This window comes from Falco cherrug, chromosome 6, assembly GCF_023634085.1.
Source record: "Falco cherrug isolate bFalChe1 chromosome 6, bFalChe1.pri, whole genome shotgun sequence".
Classification (NCBI taxonomy): domain Eukaryota; kingdom Metazoa; phylum Chordata; class Aves; order Falconiformes; family Falconidae; genus Falco; species Falco cherrug.
In genome coordinates, this window is record NC_073702.1 from 18,607,584 (window position 1) to 18,617,651 (window position 10,068).

Genomic DNA, 10,068 nt, shown 5'->3' on the forward strand with positions numbered 1-10,068 from the left:
TGTCTTGCTCAATCTCCCCCAACCCCTCTGCCTTTCTTCCACCCTTCCCAGGAAAGATTCAGAAGAGTTTATAATGATGAAGAAGTATAGCCCTATAAAACATTAAAGAGGCCAACAGAAATAGCTACTTTGAATGTCTCCAAAGCCCCTTTAAGGTCTTAATTGCTAGTCACGTTAAAAGCTCTCTGTACAGACTCTAATTGAAAATGAAGTGTAGGAGAAATGAAATCTAGCCTCATCTAAGTCAGTAGGAGTCTTATCATCTACACTGACAGCAGCAGAATTTCACACAGGATATTTACTGTTGCCATCCTGGTGAATAGCTCAGCACCTTTTTTAACACTCAGCTGGAAACTTTTTAGCAGCACAGTACAACCAGATTTTACAGCCTGATCCTTGCTATGTTGTGTAGTCACAGAGAATGTGAGCAAATGTATAGACAGATGTGACAATACTTACATGCTTGTAAGATTGCTTGGACTTTTACCAATGGGAAATGCTGTGACTCATATGACCATTATTACACAGTGCCTTGCATATAAGTGACTCCTAAATTCTTTGCAAATCTCAGTTCTATGAGAATTTTAAATTAAGTTTTGCACTGTCCATTTTTTGCAGTCATGATCCTTGCAGCTATGGAAGGGTCCCTTTCAAGTCTGAAACACAGTGGGGATAATTTTGCACTTCTTTTTCTGCTTGTTTATATCTACTTACTGTAATCCCTGTTCAAGCAATAATGAAATAAAATGAACAACCTAACTGAATTGTCAGTTTGAATGTTTCCAGCATTCAAAAAAGAAAAAAGCTACAAACAACTAAGATTCAAGAGAACAAAGAAATTGTGACAAAACTTTTTGATCAGAAAGCAGATGGTGTGAGGTATTAAAATTAGATACCTGTTAAATATAAAATATGTTATGTGAACAAAAATGCACTATTTGCCTTTCCTACACAGCTTTGCATGAACGTGTTTAACATCTTCCCCCAAGTGAAGACTGAGAAGGAGCAGCTATGGTTTCAGGACCAGCGTTTAATGGAAGCACAGAAGTACTGGAGAACTTAAACATCACAAGCGTATTATTCATTCATACTTTTGTACCATTTAAAATGCACAAAAGCTGTAACACAGACAGCATTTTCATGTTTTTGATTAAGATAATTCTTCTTATAGCTGTAACCGGTACTTTTTATTCACTAAACTGAAGTTCTGTCCATACTTACCTTTCAAGCCAGATGGTGGTTTTTGCCTAGAGGGATTCCAGAAGGGCATTCTTGCAATAGGAATGTACTTTGTATCTGGTACAGAAAAACAAAGAGCAGCCAGGCATGAGGCTCTGTGTTGTTCTGTTCTGCAGACTGTTTTTTCACGTATGTCTCTCTCTCTCTCTCTCTCCCTGTTCTGTTCTCCATTTAATTTCTTCATGCACCTTTCCAGACCCCTACCAAACCTTTATTGAGTAGAAGATGACCTACACTATCTAGATTCCCAACAGCAGAGACATCCTTGCCCATCTGAGGTTAGTAACTAAAAGGCATCAGTTCATTTCAGAATGAGTCATGATTCAATATATTAATTCAATCTATTAAAATGGCCATGTATTTGACTAAAAGGCTTATCGTTTTGTTTCTCCTTCACATTTATGATAAATCTTTTCAGGTTTTACAGCATTATCTTCTTTAATAATATTTGTTAAAACATGTGTACATTTAAGTGACGTTTTCTTCAAAACAGAACCTAACTGGCTTCTCACCATTGACCATACCAAGTGTTAGGAATTAGGTTCTTTGAAGCTCAGTTTCTTAATTACCTTGAAAGCAGATATTGCTGATCTACTTAAAGTTGTTCTATTTTTTTCTCATAATAGACCCCAACATTTTCAGAAAAAACAAATAACAGATGGGTTACTCTATTTTTATTTATTAAGTGATAAGTCTAAGAGACTTAAGAAAAAAAGGAGTCTGAACTGTATGTGTATGGAGGACACTAAGCTGTGTGTTATCATGCTTAGTACTGTTTGAACAAACATCTCTGTAGTGTTCACTCAGGCTGAATTCATTTACTCTATTGGGCTCAGTATTTGTCTGCAGTATAAGAAGAAATCCTGTATAAAATAAAACTTAAAGGAAATTGGTATTTTCCCTTGAATTGAAGTTCTTCCTGTGCAGGCTTGAAATGCATGTATGGTATAGAATATATCACTTTGTTGTTGCAAGGTTTCTGTAGATGAGGAGAGAAGAAATAAACAACAGTTTCCCCCAAAGCAATTTACAAATAAATATAAAATGTCTTAATGGATATTATATTAATGTATCTTCATATAGGTGACCAATAGTCATATGTTACCCATTTATTTATTTATTACTGTAGGGTAGCAACTATTATAAAATAGAATGAAGGCCTGGTTAAACTAATATTTAGCTAGTTGTTTATGTTACAGTAAGATCCAAAGCATGCTTCAGGGTGCAATGGTGGTACCCTAAAAGGGACAATCACTTAAGATGAACAAAATGTAGACAAGGACACTCTAGAGCTGTCATTGTCTTAGAGAGATCTGGGTTATGCAAATTGCTACAACAGAACACCAAGAGGAGACAATTCTGCAAGCAATTTGTGTTGTACAGTTACATAGGCTCAGCTTGTCACATTGTATTTCTATTCCATAATACAATATAAAATCAGATGCTCCTTGAAAACTTCTAATTAATTTGGGAATTTATACGAAGTAATTTATCTTTGATTCAATCCTTTTAATTTTATGGTACAAGAGAAATGTGAATAAAGACATCATCTTCCAGCAAGTCTCTACATGACTGGGCCAAAGCAGTGAAAGGAAGCAAGTTTAGATACTAGCCCACTCCCTTATTGGCAAACGTTGAAACAACTTATCCCTGATTGAGCTGTCTTGCTGCATTAAAATCAACACACAGGTAAGAAAAACAGAGTAGTTCAGTTAAATAACACAAAACCAGAGCAAACAAGGAATTTTATCATAGCGCTAGTCAGCAAAGCTAATAATATGCAAATGACAACCTTTTTAACTACACATGAGGGAGTTAGACCACTGAAATGTTGAAAGTTTATCTCATTTTTAAATCCCAGCATTGTTTTGGGAGTTCCACAATTCTGTATATATCACAGAAGTCTAAACATTCCCCTTCATACATACAATTCCTTTCAAACAGAAAAACTTCTTAGGAGGATCTCTAAGTTTCTCTATGCACTTGCTGGAGAAAACAATAAAAGGTAGCAATTTTCAATTCTGGCAGTGAACCTATTACCTGACAATTTGCTATAGTTACCCATAATTAGATTTATTGATAAAACCTATACTTTTTGGCGGATTTGATTTTTCTATATCTTTAGCACCCTTTAACATGGGTCATTAGACCAAATCCACAGCATTTTATTTATTCCACAAATATGATGAGTGCTAGAGCAGGAGAGACAGATAAATGCAAAATATGGAAACTCTGAATTCTTTCTAGTTTAATGCTCTATATAGGTTTTATCGATTTAATATACCTACAAGAGAAAAGGAATTTCAGGCTCACTGGCTACGGAATGAGAAGCTTTGCTAATACATAATTTAGGTCAAATCTTCAGAGCTTGTGATTATTTTTTTTTTCCCCAACAGTAGCTAGGACAAAATTTCATCAAGGTATTTATTTTGCAGCAGCACAAGCCAGTATTAATGCCTAACCTGATTTCAATACTGTCTCTCCAAAAGCTTAAAACAAGGTGGCTCAAAATATCTTGTGGCCACATCTCATAGAGTACAAATAGTCACCTGATCTCAGTTCACATACTCTCCTACCAACTGATTCACTTATCTGATCCATGGTATTGATAATAGAATGAAGTTAAACACAAGCAAAGTCTGTTAGTGTTTTCCTGGGCATTACCTGCCTTCCATCTGTACCAGGCAAAGCCAGAACTAATATTATAGCCATTTTATATATATACTATATATATATATATAAAATATTGACAGGAGATACTATCTAAGAAATAGTAGCTACCTATATAAAGCCTCAGGCCAGGCAGGTGTCCTGGGTAGCTCAAAAGGTGAGTTTTCTATGCTGAACCGGAACTGTGAGCCTGAGCATAAATCCTGGCCTAATAATGGGAATTCTTTGTGTTGATGCTCTGTTTTTTCCATCGCAGTCTTCTTTCACAGTACAAAATATAGTGAACACTAGACACTTCTGAATCTCAGAAGTCTTTCACCAACTTCTCTTTGAACCCTGACATGAGTGCTTGAATGGTTATTTGTAGCTGCACAAGCTTTTAAAATGCCTCCCCTTAGAACCTGTTTTACGAGCAGTAATATCCGCAAATCTGTTCTCAGGATAGCAGTCAGTTGGTAGTATTTGATAATATTGAATTATTCACAGAGCCAGTTTCCTTGTTACATGCCTACCTGGTTGGTTTCTACAATACTGTCATGTTTGGGTTGCTGCTTGTAGCTGATATTAGATGTGATGCATAGTGATTAAAAGCTTTTAAGATGCATATTTTCTGAGATTTATTTAGTTCACCGTATTTAATATTATAACCCAATATTCTTGAATGATCTCACACTTTTTTTCTATCTCACTTTATGCATTCTCATAATGGAAATTAAGTAACTGAGTGGTAATACTAGTGTTTTTCTCAAAAATTATGTGAGATTTCCAAGGCAATTTGATTTTAAATAATTACACCCTGGAGTTTTCTTGTTCATCATTAGGATAATTTAGTTGGATTCTTCACAAGTCCTTAACTGTGTAGTATGGATCAGTGCTTCTTCAAAGATTTTGAAGGACTCAATAATTGTTTTTTTTATTATTATTTCCTTGCCCTTCTGTTGACACTTATTTGCTATTTGAGCAGATGAACAAGTTTAATGACCACTTAACAAGTTTAAAACATTAGGTCATTATTTTTAAGTACTCTTCTCCTTTTGTAACAGTGTACATCATTACATACAGCATAAGAGAGCCCATTTATTTAGGAGATAGAAGTCTAAGAAAGCAGAAAGAGCAATGGAGAGTGAGTAACAGTAATGAGAACAATTTAAGCCAAAGGGCAATGCTGGAACAGGAACAGATAAATATAAATTGCCCGTTAATTGAATATTAAAACATTTTTAGTCTCTTAGTTGCTGTCTGTTATAATCCCCACTGGACCCCTTTTGCAGATGGTTGTTAGTTTGTACCCATAAGAAAGCTGGGACATGACAGCACCAGCTTTCACACCCAGACTTTTTTTGACAGTTATTTCTTATCTGTCTTGGTATTTAACAACCTTAATAGTAAAACAAAGAGTTATTTACTTGAGGTAACTCTCTTAAAAGCAACATGTGCAAGGAAAATCTTAAAATAAGAAATGTAAGATACAAATTTAGTGCACAGGGTTAGCTACTTTGGTGCATCTCTCCTAGTTATCCTTCAATGTACCCAGACATCTCCTGAATACATTCTACTTCCCCAGAAGTTCCACATTTTTGCTTATTCCTAACCTATTTTTCTTCAGGGTTACATTTTGGACACCACTAGAAGCTTTCTTGGCTGGAAGCAGATTAGACAGATGCTTAAATGTGGTTCCTCAAAACTGACTAGCAAGCAGATATGTGAATTCTATAAACAACATTGGATAGTTCTTCCTGGAATGGGGAAATTCAGATACTTAAGGATTTTCCATATGCTTCTAATTAACACTATCTGCCAGTTATCCCCACCCAATCTGAACTACTCATTTATCCCAAGGCATACTTGGCATGAGTAATACACTCATAATAAATTTTGCGGAGTTATTAAATCTATACCTGTTCAGTTATCTTATAATCTCTAGTTCCAACACAAGCTTTTTATGGAGTGACTTGTCCTATATCCCTGCCTGGTAATAAATAGCTAAAATAAAGCTATATAGTGCTGTGAGGCACATAAGAAATAAAACCAAACAGTGCTTTGCATATTTTCTTATCAGGAGACCTAAGCCTTCTGTTCAGCATTTGTTAAAGCCATCACCAGCATTAATGTGCTTGTTCATATAATAATTGTAGATTCACAATTAGTCCGAGTAATTCAATGCATTCTGTTGTTGAAGGAGTAGATCTCATCAGTATTCCAGCAGAACTAACAAAGTTGCTTCACACAGAGTTCAAGAGTGCAACTTTAAAGTCCAGATACAACTATTTTTACAGTTTAAGATTTCTGTAATATGAAACAAAGAAAAACATGTTCATTATTAAGGATCACAATTATGTTAAGGAATAAGCAGTAGTTCCGTGGAATGATGCAATTCTCATAGACTGGGTTTTTAAAAAAATTGAACCTATTGAGATTGGTGATATTGGAACACACATCTGAAGATTTTAAAGCAAGAGTTCTTGCTTACATCTGAACAAAGCCTAACGCAGCACACACTACTCATTACCCTCACATCTGCAATTCTTTGTAAATTGAACTAATACATTTTTTACCTAAAATTTAACTTTGGGTTTAGCTCACTTTTGTATATAAAAAATTAATTTTTTAGTTACTTCGGAAGCACTAAACTGGTACTTTAGCTGTAATTTTAAGATTCTTCTAAAGACAATAAAATAAAAGGAACACAGAAAATATGTTGAAGGGAAAGAAAAAAAAAAAAAGAGCTTTTGCAGACCTGGATTATGATTAATTCACAGTTCTAAAATGCTTGTCAAGCTAATCTGGGCTGCTGTAGTCAAGAATAGTGGTCCTTGCAAAAGAAAACATACGGACAAGAAAATCTGGTAAAATAAAACAGCGCTGGCAAAATGATTAAAAAAGAATTGTAGCAGGAAACTTTACACAGAACTGTAATTCTATGCAACCCATGCTTATATAAGTGAAATAAACTTACATCAATAGTATTTTAAGTTCCCACATAAACAAAGCTAACTAAATGCTTCTACGATATCACACAGCAAGTTCACAATGACTAAAATTGCATTCTTTGGAAAGCATAGCATTTGCCACAATAATGACTATTGTCCCATATGAGGGTCATGTAGGCGGGAATGGATGCAACAGAGCTGTTCTCCGAAATAAAAAAAGCAGTTTTGTTATAGATTTTCAGATTTTTTCTTGCTTCTGACAAATTTTAACGTCTTGCTTTCTTTATATTTGAAGGCAATGTGCTTTTGTTGTGGCTTCTGCTTCTGCTCCCTATGGACAATTTGACTTTTCAGATATGAATACCACAAAATTAATGGTCCAGTTAACTTACTTTTCTAGGAGGTTAGCTGTCAGTGCCACCTGTTTGTGTGGTACATGCTTATCTTTTCCCATGATGGTGATCAGCTTTAGGCTTTCTAGTGATTTACCATAAGTATTTTCTGCAAATACTTTCCACATTGTTACAGCGTGTATAGCAAGGTGTAGAAAACACTGGTGACTGACGCTTCTGCTGCCCATTCCCAAGGGCCTCAACTTCCTGACTGTAGACACCAGACACTCAGGAAAACCTTGCTAGCCTGTCCGATCACAGCTTTTTCTTGTAGAAGAGATTCAAATGAGGCTAGTGTCTTAACCACTTTCTTCACCCTACCTTTATTACCGACTACTATCCTTCCTTCCTTCCTCGTTCACTCATATGCCTATTTAACCTTTTGGGCTTTCTGATTTCATTGCACTCATTTCCAACCACTGATTTTGAAGACTAAATCTTTTTCATTGAAATGGCAGCCTGAGTGATAGTTTGTGTTGTTTGCCTACCTTACTCTCCTGCTGTGTATGTACAGGTTTTGCATTTGTTTTGACCTGAAGAAATGTAGAGGCATGAAGCTGGGTTAATTAGCACTGATAACATACAGCTGTGGGCTGGCTTCAGGGGCGGTGGGTTGGCTGGTGTAGATAAGGTGCAGCTGTGGCTGGTTCTGGTAAGGGGTTGGGCAGCCGAGGAAGAGAGAGGAGGAAGAAGCAGAAAGAAGAGAGAGACCGTGTGCCATGGATGAGGTGAGATGAGGAGAAGGCAGCAGAGGGACTGTATGAAGAGCATGCTGGTATGGGATGGTAAAAGACCTTGTTGCAGCTGGCTAGTTTGGAGAGTGCTGTGACAACAAAACACATATATTTGTTAAGATACAGCTCTTGTGCCTTGTTTTTCTCTCCTCCTCAGTGAAAGATGTAGTCTGTTAGGTAGAACTGGCTTTTAGTGAACCAGCCCTTCCTATTCCCCAGACTTTCCCTTGAAGCATAATGATTTTCAGTCATTACTTTTAACATTTTGCCTTGTACTGATACAAATAAAAAAGTTACAGAGAAAGAGAAGTTTCCTTATATTCCCTACTGTAAAGGCTAATTAATGTAAGAATTAATGTTACTTCCAGAAGTTGTTGGGTTTGGGGGTTGGGCTTTTTTTCCTTTTTGCATCAAAAAGCATGAAGCTGAAGATACCTCAAAAGGTAGCATATGTAATAAGATTTTTTTTAAAAAGCTCCTCTTTGTTTGGTATTAAACACCCTTTTTGATTAATGTTCTATGAGGGAGTATGCTATATGTTACTAAAAAGGAATAGAATTTAAAAATGCCATTGTTCATTTATATACTATGGAAGAGTAAGCATGAATTTTTTTTTAGTGTGATGAGTTGACTCAATCACTAAAATATAATTATGGACTATCAAGACCACTTGTATTCAATACACTGGAAGTTTATTCTCATGTTTTAAAGAAATAGCCAGTCTGTGTCTGCCCACTAGCAGATCAGATTGAAACTACCATGGGACATCAGCAAAAGATGAAGCATCCACAAACTTAAGCAGCCACTCAGGGAAGATACTCTGAACTGTAGTTTTGGTACTCAATTGAATGAGTACATTTACACTCCCTCTTATTCCTTTTGGCTCTGGACTTAATCGACCACAAAGTAATACCATAAAACACACATTAAGTAAATACCTCCAGTTTTATTATTAAAGAAGTTAATGATAGAAGTCAATGAAACAGAAACAATTGGATGGAGTCTCCTTCTCTGGAGGCATTCAAAACTCACCTGGATGCGATCCTGTGCAACCTGCTTTATCAGGGGGGTTGGACTAGGTGATCTCCAGAGGTCCTTCCAACCCTGACCTTTCTGTGATTCTCTGGCTAAGACTCAGGTATTTCACATTTGCTAATACAGCAAAAGCAGCACTGAGACCCGGCTCGCTGTCTGAGCCCTACAGCTGAGTTCATGAGAATCTCACCTGATTAAGCCATGTGGAAGTACAACCTAAGGCTGTAACATCTCTGCTTACAGTCTAGGGTGGGGTTTTTTTGCATAATTCAGTTAATTTCACGATACCTAATGTCATAATGGTCACACATGACACAAACTGCATGAGCTTTATGGGAAGGGTGGAATGACAGCTGAGAGTCTGCCATCAAAATTGTTTTTACAAGTCAGGTTTCATTAACATCATTGGTATGAATCATTATATGACAGCTTGCAAACTGAATGCATACAAACAGCTAACTGCTTTCATTTGAATCAAGGCTGAGACAGGCTCTCAGCTCATACAAAACTGTTGGCAGTTGCTTATGAGATGATTGCTATGACTATGAGAATCGATATAGATGTTGATTCTGTTATGATGCTTACTAAAATCCCATTTTATTTAGCATTGAGATGCTCCACCTAGAACATAAATCAGACGTCACATGCTTCAGAGGTAAAGATAGTAATGAGGCAGGTGTGACAGGACCATTTCTGTTGTGTCTCTTTGAATGCATACTGTGTTCCACCCCCTCACCCACTTCACTCCAAGGATTATTTATCAGCAGGAAAAAAATAATAAAACAAATCCTCATTTGGGAAGTCATCCTGTACCTGAGAAAATCTAGCTGCGTTCTTTTTGAATCATAACCTCCAGGAAATCTTTATTCCAGTAATTCACTATTACAATACAAATATTACAATACAATACAAATCTTGATACAACAAGAATTAGTGAGTCAGTAAAAGATCCTAGTGCTTAGTGCATTTCTCAGAAAGTTCATGTGTCTTGTAGTACAAATATCCACACTTTTCAGCTCACAACCATAAATGAGCATGAACACAATCATTGCCCTGCATACATTTTTG

The 10,068-nt window shown here is 36.2% G+C and overlaps 1 long non-coding RNA gene across 1 annotated transcript in view; it reads right to left on the reverse strand.

Moving 5' to 3' along the window:
- LOC129736369 (uncharacterized) overlaps window positions 1–9,759 on the reverse strand; it is a 41,398-nt gene extending 31,639 nt beyond the window's left edge. Inside the window, exons 1-2 of the long non-coding RNA XR_008732857.1 lie at window positions 7,232–9,759; window positions 1,222–6,195 (exon numbers count right to left, since the gene is read on the reverse strand). This is a non-coding gene — a long non-coding RNA (uncharacterized LOC129736369). The remainder of the gene's footprint in view (window positions 1–1,221; window positions 6,196–7,231) is intronic.
- Window positions 9,760–10,068: the final 309 nt, after the last annotated feature.